The following is a 20,901-nucleotide window of genomic DNA, read 5'->3' as shown; positions in this document are numbered from 1 at the left end:
GAACCTACAAGTTTAGTGGTAATTAACTGACTACAAAACCTTGTCTTTGATGTTCCTGAGCACGTAATCTCGAAGGCGATAAGTATATCCACAGATTACTAAATAGTTCCTACGATATAGCGAAGAAAATTGCTACTAGACTACATAGTAGTTTCTGAAATAAGCGCATTCAAACAAACGCTTCAGTTTCATAACATTAGTATTGATTTCAGTATTCCTTTTATTTACATTATCCGTTTTGAAAACACTATTACAGATTAAAATTCTACATTAGCATTCACAAAGCAGCTCATAGTCTGGAAGTTGTTGATTGATACACCCGTGCATTGGAGAGCACGTAAATGTCGGTCCTGCGCCTGATCTCTCTCCGGTCGTGTCGGGTTGCCGTCCCATCGGGTTATGAGAGTGAAGGAATAGGGAGTGCACCTGTGTCTGCGCAAATGCTCGTGCACTATAATATGTCCTGCGCAGCTGGCTGATCTTCTTAAATGGGAACAGCTGCCGTGGCTGAAATCGGCCGTGGACACCATTACCATTACATTAGCGTTCGCCACTTAAGAATTCAAACAATTTTAGCTAGGCATTTGAAAGTACTAGAAAGTTACCAATACGGAACTCTAATACAATGTCTGAAGAATTTCAGCCTAGTTACAAATACTTAGTGAACTAAGTTTACATGCGACCACGGAGGAAGGAAAGATAGCGGAGATGCCGTAAGAAAGGCAGACCTTCGTGTAGGTCAAGCGACGTACGGTAGGGGTGATTGGTTACTAGAACTAACGAAACACGAGGGTTCATTGACAAATTAAAACAAATCTGTCACAGTTAATGTAGTCTATTCGATACTCTACGATCTACGATACGACTACATTATGCGCTAACTGCAGAAATTAACCTAGAATTAACGCTAGTTTCTATTCATTTCAAATGTTGGTCACGAAAACGTCAGTCTAGGAGAGCCATGATTTTTTTTTCAATCTAGGTCTTGATTGATTGGTGATTTTGTTTTCAAATAATGGGCGGGTTAACATGCCTTCTGAGCTAGAAACGTTCCTCGTCTCCCGAACACCCGTATTTTGACGCGCTACTTTCTTAGCAGGCATTGCGTTATGACATCTCCGCTAGTCATTTGTTTCTCCTTGCCTGCGACATACTTAGGTACACTTGGACCATTGGCCTATAACCTGAATCGTGTTAGGTTAAGCGTAATATGTTGTTAATAGAACACTATTCTCGCCTTTGGGTAGATAACAAGCCCGTGGTATTACCGACCTATGGCACATAGATATAAGTTGGTATCATTGCTTTCTTAACTAGAAATAAAATCTAGACTACCTGCTGTATGGGTATTTCCTTTTTTTCTATTGCTATAAGAGATCGCTTTTAGGGATATGACCGCCCATTGTGTCACCTAAACATTTGAATATTTAGGGCCTTACTACAAAAACTTTAAACCCTGTTTTACACCTTGTCTAATAAAATTGTGGCTGCAAAATGAACCATATGTCAACGTCATAATTTGTCATTTTTTTAGACAAGGCATAAACTGACGTTTAAAAGTTTTTGTGGTAAGACGGTATGTTTTGCTTTTGTCAAAATTTTAACTGGTTATCATAATAATTCAGGTAAAAAAAGTATAAAATAAAACGTAGAAAAATTAGGACTTCTTAGTAATTATTATCATGATAAATTGATCGAATTTGACGAACCTTTATCTAATTTACTCTTTCAATGTCATACAAAAAATCTGAAATCAATTTGCAATATCTAACACGCGTTATAGATAGCAAAAAGTTTTATCAAGAGTTCCTAATACAATATGGAACATGTTATTATTAAGTTACTTATCATATCATTTGAAATTCAGTCTCTGAAGGTCTCTGCAAGATACAAAGTATCAAATATGTACTACAAATTGTACAAACACATATTTTGTATTGTACTCACTGACTTATGTTAACATCGGCCTTTTTCTAACAAAAGTATGTTACAAAGAAAATGTAAATTTTTAGCATAACTGAATGAAGTAAATACTCATTTCGTGGAACGCTACAGTAAGGTCTTTGTCATTCCAATTTTAAAGGTCCCGCGTAAAAAATAAAAAATAATAAAAAACAAATGAAAACTGTTCTGGTATTTTTTTACACAATGAGCCATTCTTGCGGTATTTGGTACATACTTATGTTTTTTGGAGACGATTATTTTTTATGAGAGGGCAACGCAAAAAATATAGGTATACAAACGACATTACGAGGCATTAAATTTTCCTTAACAATTTCAAGGGAATAAATTCAAACCTTCGTGATGTCATAATTAATTGGCGTCATTTGAGTACATTTTTCCTTGTCTATATTATGATAAAGTTCGTGGCGACCTGTGCCTAGTAGACTCATCAGCTTAACCTTTTTCTTACTGTGAGGTCATCTTCCAGTAACCTGATTGAAAAAATAACTGTGATAATTCGAACTGGTAGAAACTTTCAGGTCTGGCTGTATTATCCTGAATTAAAAATAGACTAATTGATGAATCAGCCATTATTCTTCTGAATTGAAACTCAAGTGTGCCTGATTAGGACATGTGCTACTACAGAGTGGTAGGATTACCAAGCGTTTGGGTTTTCTTAGATTCAGATTGTGTTTATTTATGTAACATGGAAGACTTACAGCTAAAATAACTAGGAATAATACAAGTTTAGTTAACAGGGAGCGAATGACAAGTCTTCACTTATAGAAAGTGTTTCCGGTGACATAATATATGTACAATTCGCTTAAGTTTTTTTAAGAGCCCTGATATGGACATAGTGGTCAATTAAGATGTAGCTTAGAATAATTGGAATACAAAGAAGTAAAGGATAGGGAGAGTGCATTCCGGTCAGAAAGTGGTTTTGTCCTGTATTTTAAAGGTGTTATGATGGTAACCCTACAAAGTACTTACAGTAATGAATGAAGCATTATATCGATCTCGCATTTTGAACGAACTAATTGAACGTGAATGAATGTTACGGCTAGCATACAGCGGATTTGCTTTGACCTTTAAATAATTATGAAGTTTAGACATATCTTTTAATATTTCTTTTATACATAAGTACTTATAAACCTATAGATACTAATATTATATAGGTAGCTGAAGAGTTTGTTTTAACGAGCTTATCTCAGGAATTAGTATGCCGATTCGAAAACACTTTTTTTAGTCTTAGAAATCTTAAGTAGGTACCCAGTTAGTTCCTTTCTATAATTTTTCTGTAGCTTTTAGTTATAATTAGGCATTCATAGAGGCTATCTTTATTTCCTCTTATTATAAACAGCGTTTAAACATACTATTAGAAAGTGAATTCGTACCCAATATGAAATTAAATTCTCTGACCATAATAGTGCACCGAGATATTTAATAGATAACCAGTTTCTATTCAATAAGGCATAGCAATGAGATATTATAATTAAGATAAGCTTAAACCAGAATAATGGTTGAGAAAGTAGTTAATATTCGCACTTAGCGGTTTTAATAGATAATTAAAGTTGGGTATTGGAGTGCTAGAGAAATTGGCCCTTAGAAATTAACCTATAGAAATATCGCTATTTAAACTTGATTTATCCAGAGGCGAAGAAGGAGCAACTATAGACTTAATTAAAAAATATTTAACACTCACGATTTGTAATTATTACTTTTATCTCTGAAATTTATGTGGTTCAACAATAAATACTACTGGAGGAAGGTAACTATTAGTTAGAAAAAAATGGCAGCTGGTAACAACTGGGTAGCAACTCTATGTATTTCGAGAAATAAAATGGAGAAGGACCGGTGGTTCTGACGAAGATAGGTTACATACTACGTTTTATCTGGTGAGATAAAATATGGCAAACAGCTACTTAGTCTAAAATGAACAAGATTCAATGTCATTTAGTTGCAATATCATTGCTAACAAAGTCACATGGAACAAAGATACTATTAATGTACCGTCAGTAAAATATGTCAAATTATGTTTACCATTTGTCAAATGCACGTCACTAGTTGTAAATCGTACCTACATTATTATCATGTTTCAATTGTTTTTAAATGAAGTCTGGCACAGAGCCAATGCATACATTTTTTATGCAGTAACATTACAGCTAATTTTCCTTTGATTTGTGTAAAATATTTAATAGCAACAATTACCAATAAGTAAGTAACCAATGAGTATATAAGGCTCTCGTCAAATAATTTTACCACTCAAAAGTTTATTAGTGTCTTTGCTATATCTAGAATAAGTGGCCGTCTTCAGAGGACAGAGTAATTTGTCGTGAGCCAAGTTAAAGTCAAATGTTTTTATTTCAAACAGGCTTTTGCTAGCTCCTATGAAACGTCACACTAGTTGCACGGTTCTAAAAAGTTGGTCCCATGGAGAACTTTGAGTTTGACAGAGCTGTATTTAGATACGTAGTTATCAGTTTGTCTGTACCGCAGTTTTATTTTACATAAACTGTAATGTAAAGAATATTTAAAGACTAATATTATATCCCTATCCCAGTCTGACTATGCCCTTGAACGACAACGTCTGGATTCACAAAATTATTTTTGGAAACTAAATATTTAGGTACAAAAAAATTTGCAAGTTCTGTAAAGAAATATATAAAAGTTCTTGGCAATGTGTCAATAATAGTATTTTATTGGAGATGGCGCCAAAATTATGTTTATAATTGACTGGATATGAACTGCGTCGTGTCTAGCTCAAAAGTCGTGTCTATGATCGTCCCATCGGGCTATGAGAGTGAAGGAATAGTGAGTGCACCTGTGTCCAAGCAAATGCTCGTGCACTATAATATGTCCTGCGCAGTTGGCTAATCTCCTTACATGAAAACAGCCGTCGCAGCCGGTAAACGGCTAGGAGGACATGATCTAGGGTTAAAATTATATAATTTGAAGCATAAACAAGACTAACGGTAGGTAAGTATATGTTTAAGTTAACTATATTCTTTGAAATCTATCGACCACGCCATTGATCATAGATAAAATAAAAAAAATAGATCGATAAATCACATCAACTGTCAACCCATAAAATGTTCAAATGTTCCATTGACGACTCTATTTTTATAAGTTGTTTAGAAGTCACTTCCGGAACATGCGTAAACGCAGATGTAATGAAAATTGTGTCAAAGAAAAATGAAACTGTCGTAATTGATACTATATTTAGTACAATAATAAAAAGAATGATAGATTATTTCTGACTGTCCCAGTGTAGAAATGGCTTCATATATTTTTACATCAGGACATTATAGACAAACATAGTTTTTCCCCTTATGCTGAAAGCCGCATCAAAATCAGTTCACGTTAACGTGAGGTAATCGCGCATACACATACATACACAGATCTAACTATAATATAAGAACCTCCTTTTTTGAAGTCGGTTAAAATGAACCTTAACATAATTGAATTGTGCAATTAATTCGAGCGAATTAATTAATGACAGACTGTTTGTTTAATCTCTGTAGTATCATGATATTTATGTTGTAGTTTCTCGATAAATGTTTGCAACAAGATAACCGTGCGATATCAATGTTTTACTTCAGTTTCCGTATTATGATATAGCTTATAGGTTTACTGGACATTAAATATGATTAAACATTAGATAGAAAGCCGTTAGTAATTGTGGTTAATCGGAGATAAAAATATGGTACTATTTTTGTCTGTTTTTTTTTTAGGAAAACTGATTGAGGAAACCCATTTAAGAACACATAGGTACTATATTAGAGGTAAAGGTATATTTTACTGTTACGAAAATTACCAATTTTATTTTATGATAGTTTGAACATATCTATTGGTATTTTTTATCGTAATTTGATCAAGTCACCGTGAGAAGTAGGTAGGTAATATGGGGCGATTTTTTATATATTATAATTATTTTTCTATACGGTAGGTTATTGTGTCATTTAGACAACCCTACCTTTCATTGATTCTGAAGGCTATTTAGTGCAATTTATTTATTAAACAAGCATTTTAGTGTTAATATGTAATTTTCACCTTGCAACGTTTGTTGTATTTTTATCACTAGGTAATGCTTTTCTATCGAGGTAAATTAGCATTGAGTTACTATTCCGTGACACATTGACATACAGATGATAACATATTGTTGAGTATACATTGTAACCTTACGTACTATATTTTGTTGACGACTTCTGTTTGTACAAATGTAAACTGAGAATTTTATGAAGTGTTATTTGTGATTGTTAATTTGTTTGTATCTGTTTCCGTACGTCTGTTTTAGAAGGAAAAACTGGTATAATTTTCAGATATTTTTGTGTTGGCCTTTACAGTGAATTAAATAAATAAGCGAATAATTTAACTAAAAAGGTAGTAAATGCATAGGTATTCAGAGATGCCAAAAAGTCGTACTTTTAAAAGAAATTGTTTATCGCAAGATTTGCTACGTATGTTTTCTAATGCGCGTTTAGAACCTACCTAGAGATCAGAGTTTCTACGAAGTTCAGAGGAAATAAGTAAAATGTTTTATATCAAAACATAAAACCAGCAGTACCTGTAGAATTCATGTATAATTCAAAACTTTTACTTTCACTGCATATTAACGATACATATATACGATATTAAAACCCAGCCTGTACCTATGTGTTTATTTATTTACAGTACTCAAATCATAAAATGAACCTATAAATATCCTCAGAAATAACATAAAAGTGGACATAAGTATGTCTGTATGGTTGTGTCATTTTCCCGGCTTTTCACAGATCTATGTAAAGGTACGTTTTGAATGTTAACTGCCGACTGCAACTGTCGACCGCACATGCCGCGACTGCTTGAAGTTGGCCGCAGCTGCACTACTGGTTTCTATGTATTTACATGAAACCGTTTTAGATCGAAGCAGTAGCAGCACGTGCAGTCGCCCTCAGATATCAACGTATTCCATGCAGACACTGCAAGTGCGGTCGGCAGTTGCAGTCGACAGCCAGCTTTCAAAACGTACCTTTACATAGTCATACGAATTAAGATTGTCCCAAAACGTAGGCCGAAATCGCTGTGGGTTTTCTTAAACTTTCACAAAGCAGCCCGTAGTCTGGAAGTTGGAGAGTTACCCGTACACGTATGTAAATGTCGGTACTGCGCCTGATCTCTTTCCAGTCGTGTCTGATTGCCGTCCCATCGGATTATGAGAGTGAAGGAATAGTGAGTGCACCTGTGTACAAGCAAATGCTCGTGCACTATAATATGTCCTGCGCAGCTGGCTGATCGCCTTAAATGAGAACAGCCACCGTGGCCGAAATCGGCCGTGGACGCCATTATGCTTGCGAGAATCCTTTCATTACACAAATAAAGTTATAGGAAAAAGCAAATACCTAAGCTATGATTTCGATTCACGAAAAAATATAAGGAAAACTAATTAACTTCTTTTGACGCAAACAATGAACTTAATAAGTCATGGTTCTAGGAAAAGTATAAAAAGTCTGTGAACTATGGTTCCATGTCGTGGTTTTAGACTGAACGGAAGTCTGCTTCTAGGAAATTAAGTTCTGTTCTAAGTATTTTTAATAATGTCGTGTTGTTTTGAATACGTATAATATCTATACATCTAATATAGTATTTCTTCTTTAAATAATTATACTAAATAATAAGAAATATTTTTTTGTTTGTTTCTACTCTGAAAGCTTCGAAAGTCCGATTTGAAAAATTCTTTCACTGTTGGAAAGATACACTATTTCCGTGTAACATGGGCGCGGGACGCGGGTAAAACCGCGAGAAAACGGCTGGTTTTAAATAATGATGGTGTTGTGTACCGTACTTTTAGTGTTACTTTTAAAATGAGTCTAGTGTCTAGAATAAGCCCAATTTACGATTAGCCTAGCACATTTAGATATTATTTTACTTTCATTTGCAATTTTTTTGTACGTTTTTTAGGTAAATATGTATGTGCGTGATACAAGTAAGGTTACAAAATATTTTAGTTAGGTATAAACAAATTAATTAGGTATATGTGCGTACGTAAAGTAAAACATCAAAGGGACCTTCAATCAAATTATAGACATCATAAAGATAAATATAATTGGCGCTTAAAACTAAACCGGGCAAGAGTGAGTCGCGTACGATGGGTTCCGTACCATTATTTACAAAAAATATATATGTTATGGACCATATGATTAATTCGGGCATTATTTATAATGCCCGAGCATTATGAATAATGTCTAGCTTTATCGAGCCAAATGATTAATAACTATCTTAGCTCCATTATTTATCACATGGCACGGGCATTATTATATTGCTACATGATAGTTGGGCAATTTGATAATAAAGCTATATTTTATGCGGTGTGAGGGTGGCAGTTGTTCTAATAAATAAATCCTGTTCCTTGCTACATATTTTATGATTATTGTTTTAAATTATATGTTCTATTTTAATGGGAAATTATAAGTCTGGCCACAAAATTATTAATTGGACAATTGTCATCTAATTTACTAACTGGGCCTCGTTTTTCTTGATCTCATTTTTCTTGGCTCGTTTTTTTTATGGTAGAATTTAATTTGGATTCAAAACATTGTATTAAAAACTGAACTTAGCGACGAAAACGAATCGCTGCAAAACCGACTCCACGTAGTCTTGTCTGCCCTACCCCTAGAGTGCAATTCAAAACCGCGTAGGCGCGGAGGGGCGAGGCGGCCTGCAAGCTGAGGCGCGGGTAGTTGAAGCGCTCGCCGCCGCGGCTGAGGCTGGCCGGCCGAGCCGGCCAGCAAGCGGAAGCTGCGGTGGTGAGCGTGAAAACCACCTGCGACGATAAGCTCGCATGGGACCGCCGGAGCCCCGCAGCGCCGGAGCCGTGACAGAAGCCATGCTTGCTGCATGTTGCATGCTTACTTCTATGCTCTGTCAACTGATATGGGATGTGTTATATTTAGTTTATTTTAAGTTAAATGTCAATAACAATAAAAAAAATGAAATTAAATATGTTTGTATTACTTTGCCCAAAAGGTCACGGGCAATATGTATAGTGCCCGGTCAATTTGATTATTTGAATAATTATTATCAAATTGCACTCTCATATTGGGCATTATTCATAATGACCGGGCATTATGTATACTGCCCAATTTATCACTTGGTCCATAACATATACATTTGTTGTTGCTCCATAAAACAAATAAAGGTGTGTTTTATATATTTAAAAAAAATGATTAATTATTGTTTTCAGTAGGTATTTGTTGTTATAGCAGCAAAAGAAATACATCGTCTGTGAAAAATGTAACTGTCAAGCTATCACGTTTCTTGAGATACAGCCTGCTAACAGACGGACAACGAAGTCTTAGTACTAGGACTACTAGGATCCTGTTTTACTCTTTGATTACGGAACTCTAAAAAGTACTCATTACATAATTAGAACACAACAAAACCTTGAAAATTGGATAAGCATTTTCAGAATTTAACGTAGTACCTACTACTACTACTACTACTACTACACTTCATTATCTTGTATGTTATCTATGAGTCTGCAAATATTTGTGAAGCTAGCTTTGTCTCGTGTAGCTCTGTCCTTGGTCCTAGACCTACCACGCCGAACTTTTGAAATTCTACTTAATTATTCATAAATAATCAAAGAGTCTCTAAATTTCTAAGAAACTAATATAATAAAGAAACCTTTGGTTTGTTTACCTCAAAAGCTCCGAAACTACTAAGCCGATTTGAAAAATTCTTTCACTGTCGGAAAGCTACACTCTTCTCGAGTAACATAGGCTATATTTTATCCCGGTGCGGGCAATAGTTCCCACGGGACGCGGGTGAAACCACGGGAAAAAGACCAGTTACGTATAATGGTACAAAGGTGAAAGGTGAAAGGTAACTTATAAATAAAAATTTAAGCAAAAGTGCTTTACCCGACTTTTCGACTGAATTGCCATCATTGAAATGGATATACTTATATCTCACTTATGTCCCGATTGTTTATTAATAAAGACGATATAGTAGAGATATTGAAGAAACAGATAAACCCAGAAACAGCTAGATTCGGCAGCGCTGTTAGCCGAGCAATAAAATCGATAGAGTGTATCGGAATAATCGAGATGCATCGACTACTCATTTTATTCGGTCATCGACCCGATCTGTTATGCCTCAGTCTATGGTACTTACTAATATTATGGTCGCTGCTTTTGCCTGTTTTTTTCAGGAAATATAAAATTGTGTATTGAAATGTTTCTTTTGGCAATGCACAAATTTTTTTGGCGAAGGTTTAGTTGGTCTGCGTCTAACTATTTAGATTTTATGTTTGTGTTAATTAATTACACTTTGAGACATATGTACGTAGATTTCAGTTCTAAGTGTATTCAGTTGAAAAATAAATGTGCAAGGGTTGGAATAAGTATGACGATTTTACTTTAAGATTTATTTTTCCGCAAACATAGGTTGCAATTTCATAATCGCTCAAACCTACCAAGTGCGAGTATCGAACCTACTATAGGAACGCAACGAACGAATAGGATATCACTAATCCAGTCTACCAAACGTGCATATTTAATTAATCTCACCTTGATATTCAGCCAGTAGTAAAATATATCAACCTCATCAAATAAATGCTTGTTTATAGCATTACATAGCTACACATTGCATTCCTGTATGTTAGACTAAAGCTAGGTACAGACTGGGCGTACTAGGATACGAGTACATTGCACGTTTAATACTCCGCGTATAAGACTGTGTTCAAACCAAACTGACTGTTAACCGCCGAATGTCAGCATCTATGCCAAACGTTTAACGTATCGTATCGTAGACGTGAACGAAGTGAATATGTATGGAAATACAATAAACTGCGTAACGTTCTCTCACATTCGGCGGTAGAAGATCAGTTTAGTTTGAACACAGACAAAGTTTTGAGCATTGGCGTCTACTCCTGCCTCGCAGCATATATGCGTACCGACATTACCTACGCATAGTCTGTACTAAGCTTTATAAATGTGATTGATGTACAAACTAAAAATAGGAGTGTATTTAATTTAATAGACGCTAGTAACTGTATATTATACTCAGCTTTTAAAGTCGGCAGATAAAGTCACTGTTATTTATAACGTTAGGCCAACATGTGTTCTGCGGGCTGCGGGATTGTTCGGAAGAGTTACCGCGGCCCTGGTACATGATGGGCTCCAGAAGGAACATGGTGGGTTGTCGTCGGTATGAGTCTGACACTCCCTCACGCTGCACCCACAGCGGGAGAGGGCAAAGGATACTTGGTAAGTATATTGAATTTCCACGGTTTCACCTCCGTCCCGAGGGAACTATTCCCCAAGCATGCTTAAAAGTAGTCTATGTGTTATTCTCAGGAAGTTATTATTTATCAAAAACTATCTAATAGTTTTTACGTGAAGGAAGAACAAACATCCGTACATGTATTTATAATATTAGTAAGATATGTTTTTTGCTATGAAAGTGTAAGTGACAAGCAGTCAGACAGACAGACGGACGAAGTAACTTTCGCATTAGTAGTAAGTATTAAAAAAAGTGTTACGTCAAAACTGCCAAAAGGATTGACGTTTGATTTCAATGTAGCGGTTAAATAAATTAAAAACTTTGTTTATTTAAATACATTTTGCATCAATAAAATTTGCATATTTGTTACTACAGCTGTTTAAACTGCAATAATGTATGAAAGAAAACACTTTTCTTTTGAAAACTCATGTTTTTTTTAACTTTTGCTATTATGAAACATAAACAAAATGAAATCTGTTTTGTTTAAGTAAACATTTTAAGAAAACAGCTTTTTAGATAAATTAGAAATTTTGCGAAAACATGCACATGTGTTATTAGATTTTCTTTAGGTTTTGATTTATTTGAAAATGTGGTATTTCAAAATAAATAAAACCAGAGAGATTTATCTTCTAACACCACACATATTGATTCTAATACTAATATAAAATTAATGCGTTCTCATTCATCTGAACTTGGCCTCTTTTCAAAACTGTTTACAATATTTATTTTGCAGAAGTTAGAACAAAAAAATCGTCGTAGTCGTATCTGACATTTCAGTAAAATTCACTTATGACCTTTTTGCATAAGATTTATTTAGATGAATAGAGATATTTCCAGCTAAAATAATTACTTCGTTTACGATACAGTTATGTGCCAACAGCTAACTGTGATTTTAGGTTCAAATATCTAGGCCAGTTGGTTATTTGATCTTTGGATAGATTACAGATTATAATTATTGCATAACTGTCATAGTTTGACGTAACTGTCAATGTCATTTGTTTTATTTAAAGGCAAAGGTATTGGCCGTATAAGACTCTACTGTGACAGAATTTTAATGATCACATTTTCAGACGTATTTACTTCAAAGGATTTTCACAAAAATTAAAAACTTTATTTTACTTTGCAGTTACTATATTTTTACAAACTGACTTTTTGTAGTAGGTACTTTTAAAACGTTCAATATAGTGTCCCTTCTTAGTACCAGGTATATAATATATTTTCCTCGGAAGTTGGCCTTTCGATGGGACTTAGCACTTTGATATTTTCGTCTTAGTCATAAAATCGAGAATACATCAACGAGCCAGTTCATAAATCTAAATAATCTATAACGCGAATAACTGTCTGCTATGTGAAGAAGTTACGTTACAATAATAAACATCGACTTCCACTATGAAATATTTATAAGTAGGTGTGACAAAATAATTACGTCAGTTGTTCGAGGCTACCGTAATAATGGTAGTCAATAAAATAGTACATTACAGTATACGGCTGCCAATAGTAGTAAATGCCGTGGAAAATTACTAATTAGGAACTACACCTTCGCGGCTTCGTCTTCGGTTATTGCATTTTTTATTGCTTAAATTAGTATTAGTCAAGTCTCGAGTTGGATTCCCAGGTCAAGCCGAAATCGCTTTGTGGTTTTGAACATCTTTCACAAAGCAGCCTGAAGTCTGCAAGCTGGTAATTGATTCACCCGTGCATCGGAGAGCACGTAAATTTTGGTCCTGCACCTGAACTCTCTCCGGTCGTGTCGGGCTATGAGAGTGAAGGAATAGTGAGTGCACCTGTACCTGCTCAAATGTTTGTGTACTATAATTTATGTCCTGCGCAGTTGGCTAATCTTCCTATGTGAGATAGCTGACCGTGGCCGGTAATCGACTGGGAGGACATCATCTTCACCAATATTTACGAGCAGGGAACAAAACCCATAACGATAATATCTACAATAACACTAAAATGAACTGGCGCCAACCAACAAAACTTAAGTTCAAGTGCAAAACAATTAAAACTTGAACTTCCATTTGGCACAGAAGGCCTTGACAGCAAAATCCCTACTAATATTATAAATGCGAAAGTAACTCTGTCTGTCTGTTACGCTTTCACGTCTAAACCACTGAACTGATTTTAATAAAATTGAGTACAGAAATAGAGTTGACCTTGAGCAAGAACATAGGATAGTTTTTATCCCGGACTTTTGAAGAGTTCTCTTGGAAACGCAATGTAACCGAACTTGACGCGGGCAAAGCCGCGGGCGGAAGCCAGTAGCAAAATAATAACGTACCTACGAATGCGTGCTAATTGTGCAAAAACTGGTTTCCTTTTAATTAATGAACGCGATGATATAGTTCACTGAATTAGTGATGACAGACTGTATGTGGTAGTCATAATAACCATAGATTGTTGGAATAATCAAGATTTTACATCGATAACAAAATGTTATAAGATGTATTCTACCTAGCTATAAGATCCTTTTATACCACTTAGTTCGCAATAAAGATATTGAATTTGAAATGTTGTCGTTACAAACTGAAATTAATACCTTTTTTGTTTGTTGTGTTATTTTTAACTGACTTCCCAAAAAAGGAGGAGTTTTTCAATTCGGATATTTTGTAGTATGTTTTTGGTAAGTAGATATCTTTAGGGGTTTTTGTGACTGTTTGTCATGCTAAAATTATACCTGACAGGAAGAAGCACGAGCTCCATATATAGAGTAAATAGATAGGTACCTTTTTAATAAATAAGTATTTGAATTAAGCCAATGTTTAAACAATTCGTTTGTCTAATTAATAAAAATAACACAGAAGGTAATTAACGTGTTCACTTTAGGTAGGTAATCTGTGCTCATAAGTATTATGGGTATTTGTTCTTGTATTCAAATAAGGAAGATTCGTGATGAATTACATTTTAATCATATATCATATATTAATGGAACAACTTGGTCGTAAAACATCGATGTATTACTTGAATGTTATTAAGTTTTTAATATAATTCTCAATCATATTGTATTGAAATTAATTAATTTTCCGCAATTTGTATCATTCATTTGTATAATTTTGATAATAACTTACGAATTAATTTGGTCTTATTAATTAATCTTTTTTATTCTAATATAAAAACGTAGTTCCTCATCTAGTCTATCACAGCTGAACTAGGCATTATGTACATATGGTATAGAATTACAATATGACTTATAAAGTTTTAATAAATGTAGAAATATTACTTATTGAATATCTTGAAAAAATAGTTCTCTAGTGACGCAATTAAAAACGCGAGAAACGACTAGTTTATGCATAATTTCAATTGCAATACGAAATAAAGACCTGCCCAAATTATTTTCCTGCCAACGTTTCGCCATCCTTGCCCTATGTAAGTACAACAACAAAGTGCATCGGGATCATCGACTCCCGCATTGTACTGCTACAAGTACAAATTACAGCATAGGTACCGGTTATCTGAAGAACACAAAGACCTTCTCATAACAATAGCTGCAATCAATATAAGACTGGTTCAATGGTAAACACAACAGATTAATGTAAGTATCAAATTGAAAGGATAGCGGAGTCATGTATTTTTAGATTGACAAGGTTTTTATTTGCATTTTGGTTATGCGATGTGGTTAAAGACAGCTTTGTTCTTTGTGGAGTACATTACGCTGGAAGAGGGTAAGGTAATATTCATATCTGATGAAAAATGCGTCGCGTAACTTACGCCAGAACAGACAAATATACGATAAAACCTTTAATCATTCATACCTAACCGATGATGCGTTAGTGCATCGGTCATACATTTACGATACGCTAGACGTAAATATTTTCCGTTTGATATGAACCGACCCTTAGGTTAAGTTGCTTATGTGCGTTTACAAATTATTTGCTTAAGTAGATTAAAATAAGAGCAAAGAGGTAATTTGCGATCTCAAATACTTAAAATAACAGTTTGAAAGAAAAAAATTCTGTATAAGCCTCCTGAATTAAGATAAGGAAATGATTCTTATCTGTCATAAGAAATATAAGACAACCAGATGTAACGTAGACAGACCTTGAAGAGCTATAAATTCTTCTTATATTAGTCAGGTCCACAGGAAAATAACAAAAACAAATGACTAGACGCAAAACAAAAAACTTCAGAAGAAACGTGAAGATAACGGTAAAATCAATTATGTATTACATTGTAATGCTTTTTATCAAATTCCAAAAAAGTTTGTGCAAAAACCATTTTGTCGGCGCTTCTTACTTTGCTTAGACTAATAATTTTAGTCTAAAAACTTTATAAAGCTACTAATAGTCGTAGGATTTGTGAATTCAGTTTTTATCTACTCTTGTTCAATTATATCTTTATTACCTACTAGTAAGTTATGCTATTCGTGAAAAACTCAAAAACTTCTCTCTTCATACCGTTTTTACTAATAGATACTCGTAAGTATACACTAGTGATTTGGCAGGATAAATAAATTCGTACCTGTGCAGATCACTTGAGTCAATAGTCTATTACAATAAGTCACCTGGACTTAATTTATTAGCAACCTGCAGAGGCGGCAAATATCCTGACTTTACAAATTCGGTGGTGTAACCCGCCCACAAAAGACCGGGTCTTGGTCTCCCTTCTTGCGTAAGCCCTAAGTGTTGAAAGGCACTCTATGACAGGTTGTTTATTATCAAGATAATAGTGGAATGCGAGATTTCCTTAACAGTAAGTATCTGAATAAATGATGGTGAAATGCTGTATTTTAATAAGCCTACAGGTAACAAGTAAAAGCACCTGGTAGGTATTTTTACCATACATAAATATAAAAGATAGGTACCGAACCGGCTAACTCTGATCTAAATAATAAATATGACCGTGGTACACTCTCAAGAAGTCAATAGTTCTTTGAGAGTGCTCTCAAGTGCTTTGACTGGGATCAATGCAGACGTATATCAATAGACAATTATCTAGAGCTTGATCAATTCGATTATGGAAAGTTAGTGAAACCACGGTCGCGCCCCCGCCCGTTCAATATCTCTATAAACCGCACTTCAATTGCATTCATCTTTTACGGAAAATAAAATCAGATTCAAAAGTGTATCATGTATTGATCTACTATTGAATATTGAAATCAAATCGATCAAAAGAGAACCTTCAAGTACATTGACACCACTTATCCGCGCGTGCACGATCAAGTGCCCACAACTACAGCTGAGTGCTGACGGCTGATCGGCTGATCGACTGATGCCCTCGGCCATAGCATTACGTTGTTATCGAGATGCAACAATCATAGGTAAAGTTACATATTTGTGTTGTACAGCTTTTTCAAGTTTACGCAAATTGACGTAAAAAAAATAAGTAGGTACACGCCTTTAGCACGCACTGAAATTTTTGGATTAATTTGATTTGTAATGACATTTCTTAGCTAGTCACGTATTGTCATCAGAACTCAGAGCGTATGCAAAATTTCATCCCAATCGAAGACCGGGAAATGGGTCACATTAAGATTCCAAGATTTACTTACATACATACATATTATGTAGTTACAGGCAAGGTGAGGCGTGTTAAAATGGCTCCTATTTGAATAAAGCTATGCATAAGTATTGCATTATGAAGATGCTGGTAGAAAAGCGGGAAACATCTGAGTATTTATGATGGATAATAAATAAATGTTTTCATGAAGTCGCGGCACGTGCGGTCGGCAACTAGCATTCAAAACGTACCTTAAGTTAATTCAATGTTATGGGACATTTGCATGCTCTGTGTGAACGAAATAATAATGTCGTGTAGAGAAAAAAAATGTTGTGCTTTCACTCGTGTGATTTAACTTTAAAGAGTCTAGTAGATTTTTGATTTCCACTGGTAATACCAGCCTAGCTAAATTGTTCGTTCATTAAAGGCTAAGTATTGTAATTTAACACTATTCTGTGTTCTCAAGGAAATAAACATACCTAAGGTACCATAGGTATTTATTTACATAAGCAATTGTTATTCCATAAACACACGAGACGTCGAGCCTATAGACTTTCATTACGAACACATTTGGCTGAAACCCAATACCTAACTACTTATAAACCGTAGATAGGGTTGAAATGAAATGAAATGAAAATATTTATTCGCCGAGATATGGTTTACACAAAAGGTGGTAAAAACAAAAAAAGTCACAACATATCTCGCCTTCAGTAGGCATGCGAAAATTATAACATAAATTATGCTTAAAACTATAACGCTTATATATAAAAGCTAATTTCTATAATTAATGTATTCTTCTATTGTGTTCGAAAGAGATACCGCGGCCCTAGCACATAAAAAGGCCTACGACGGAACACGACGGTTTTTAGTCAGTAAGAGTCTGACACTCCCTCACCGCTGCTAACCTACAGCGGGAGGGGTCATTTGATAATTTTTGACGTCGTTAAAAAAAAAAAGATAGATCATTCTGTCAATTTGGAATTCCCACGAAACACATGCCTACTAAAAAAAATATTCCTGATAATAAGAATTTACGTTTGGAAAGGCCCATACGTTATTTTAATTACGCTTCCAGGAATTCTATTTTAGGCTTTACTCATCGATAAATGAACAGGCCTTGTTGTTTTCAATTGTGGGAATTCATTGTTTTAATTAATTATGTGGAGCACGTAATAATAACGCAATCTTGAAGTAAGTATAATTATAGAATAATAATGGTTGTCGATAAGATGAAATGTCGTGGGCGTTTCTGGGTGGTTTGAAAAACATTACAAATAAGTAGTTTAAACAATTTCCATTTTTTTAATGAAATGATTGAGCTCTGATAGTTACTACATATCTATAAAACACGTCAAATAAAGTTTTTTCAAAGATAATTGAAGTTAATTTTGTCTAGATTACAATCACATCTTCAGGCCTAGATTACAATATCATAACACTGCATATAAAATACCTCCATGAAAACTGTCAAAAAATTGTGTTTAAATCTGCAAAAGTTTAAGTTAGTTTCAGCAAAGTTTTTAACATTTGTTTGTAAGATCCTAGATCTCTTCACACTAACAATATAATGGGTGGTCGTTATACCATAGACATTTACCAGCTGTTTTATGACAGCTATAATTTTTAATTTGGCACACCTAACCATAGAGGTTTTAACATGCAGTAGCTACCTTTTTAGTGACAAACCGCATTCGTAGCTAGGCGCCATGTTTGGTAGATAGTGCAATTATAAATTACGTGTCAAGTAAGTGGTATCCTTATGTAGTGTAGTGGTTAACGACTGGCCAATTTGCTATGATAGGAAAAGTGTGATTACTAACGTAGGTACCTACCTATTGCAGTTTTTAATCAAAGTCTAATTCAACTCGTTGAAAAAGTACCTATACCTGTATCTTGGGTACCACTTTGCATAGTTAAATTAGCTGTTTTCTAGTGGTTTCTCCCGCGTCCCGTAGAAATAAATATAAATAAATATAGCCTATATTGTTACTCGGAGATAATTGGCGAGACAACATAGACGTAACATACTGAAGCAGATTAATTACATGACAATCTGTTAATTCAGGTTCATCGTATAAAATTGGCCTAGACGACTGAAGTAGGTATAGCAATTTTTTACTAGATTAATTTTGCCAAAAGCTTTTTTTTCTTCATATTTTACCAGATCTCTACATCTGAGCCACACATGCCTATAAAGTCCTCGAAACGGTAACCACAGTTTACAACAAGGCTTAAACCATATACAATGACTAACAGAGACTTCTAAAAAGTCTTTATTACCATGACATAAGTACTTGCAATAAAAAAATAAGATACAAAAGTCTTTACGAAATGTTATACAAGGAAAAAATTAAGATAAAGACTTCTTGGACAAAAATGAAGGAGAATTAGGGTCTGTTACGACATATTGTTTGCAAAGAGATAATGATCTTATCAGAATTATGCTACTTTGCTACCTTAGAAGGTTAAAAGGAGGAACCATGGCCCCTTTGCGGTATGAGGTGACGTCAACCACTGAAATATGTTGTGAAGAAATCTTTGTAGAAATTTCGAGGACATTAAGGAAGTATATGGTAATAATAAACGCGTTAATCTTAGGAGCTGGTTCTATATGAAAAAATCTTCCAGTGTTAGAAAGTTCATTTATCGAGGAAGGGTATAGATAGGTTTATATACGGGTACATAGAGTAGTTCCCAGGAGATGCTGGTGAAACTGCAGCTAGTTAAGGATAATCCAGTTTTAGAAGCAAATATTTTATGAGCCTGTGATAATTTCTTTCAAAAATACCAGATATTTTCACCAAAAATTGGGTGCAAAGTCGGCTTAAACCTTTGATACTTACCTAATATGTTAGGTACCTGCATATTTAACTGTCGTCTGTCGAATAAACAAGGAAGTGTCAAATGGCTATAAAAATGTCATCATTACTAACACAATGCGCCTGTCTGTCTGTCATTCTGTCTGTTGTTGAAATATAAACCGACCCTGAGTTCTGTTTGGATTTTTATGAGGGCAGGAGTTGGTACAGCAAAAGCGAAAATATAAAAGCGATATTATGTGTGATTTTTGACAGCCCTTCGCAGGAACGGTGACAGAAATTGGGTGGAAGACGTTATCGATTTCTGTTTGGGCATAGCTGATTTTTCCATATTTTCAACGATATAATTTTGTGGCACCGCTTCTTCACGTCATTGCTGTGTTTTCGAAGACTTAATACTGGTTACATTACCATCAGCATCTTAATAAAGCATATTTGCATGTTGCGAACGTATCTAATTGAAAGCTACAATTCATAGCTTCTGTAGCTTTCAGAGCTCTGTCTACCTTACCCTCAACACCTTATCAAAGTAAGTACCTAAGTATATTTGCAATGTAACGAACATATCAAATTGATGTGCCTATAAAAAATGCACCGCGTTTGAATACTTATAAACTAAGTATGTAATTGTTATACAATGTATCGGTGTTTCTAATGTTTTGAATAAACAATTAATTTGTGCTGACGTCATAAGATGGCTACCGTTAATAATTCAAGGATAATTATTTTAATAACGAAGGCCAGTTATTTTTGTCAAATGAACTCATTGGCAGTCTTTTTTTTTGAGAATTTAGAAACATGGAATTAGATTTTGACCACGATTTGACTCACGTTAGGAGAACCTTTCTGCAACTGGCTATTCTCTCTAAAGGTTGTTACAAATTGTGTACATATTGTAGGTATAGGTATGGATTTTAAAAAAGGACATCCATCCATCATCCTCCGAGCCTTTTTCCCAACTATGTTGGGGTCGGCTTCCAGTCTGAATGCAGCTGAGTACCAGTGCTTTACAAGGAGCGACTGCCCTATCTGACTTCCTCAACCCAGTTACCCGGGCAATCCGATACCCTATGGTAAGACTGGTGTCAGACTCACTGGCTTCTGTTCTTCAGAAAGGAAATTAGCTACTATTTGTCCAGGTGCGAGAAGATGTTCCCTCAAAATGTGGGTGGAAATGCGTCATTGAGTTATTTAGACATTGTGTTATTATACAACATTCATTTGTAATCTAATCGAAATCTCAGCAGCCATTTATAACAATTAAAATCCTTGTTTTAACGACTTTTTGTAATTAAGATGTCCTCAGTCCTAGCTTTATTTTAACGTTTAATTAGTTTCATTGAGTTCATTTAATTTTGTGTCGAGGCGAGGCTGGTCTTGGTTTCCTGATTCAGACGTTGTAAGATAAATTCTTTTATGTTTAGAGATTATGTATGATTTA

At 34.7% G+C, this 20,901-nt stretch overlaps 1 protein-coding gene across 6 annotated transcripts in view; it reads right to left on the bottom strand.

Moving 5' to 3' along the window:
• LOC110383125 (uncharacterized) overlaps positions 1–20,901 on the bottom strand; it is a 45,149-nt gene that overhangs the window by 3,230 nt on the left and 21,018 nt on the right. The gene's annotated exons all lie outside the window — the stretch shown is intronic.

Source organism: Helicoverpa armigera, chromosome 24 (assembly GCF_030705265.1).
Source record: "Helicoverpa armigera isolate CAAS_96S chromosome 24, ASM3070526v1, whole genome shotgun sequence".
Classification (NCBI taxonomy): domain Eukaryota; kingdom Metazoa; phylum Arthropoda; class Insecta; order Lepidoptera; family Noctuidae; genus Helicoverpa; species Helicoverpa armigera.
Note: the sequence above shows the minus strand (reverse complement) of the source record. Positions and strands in the feature narration are given on the sequence as shown.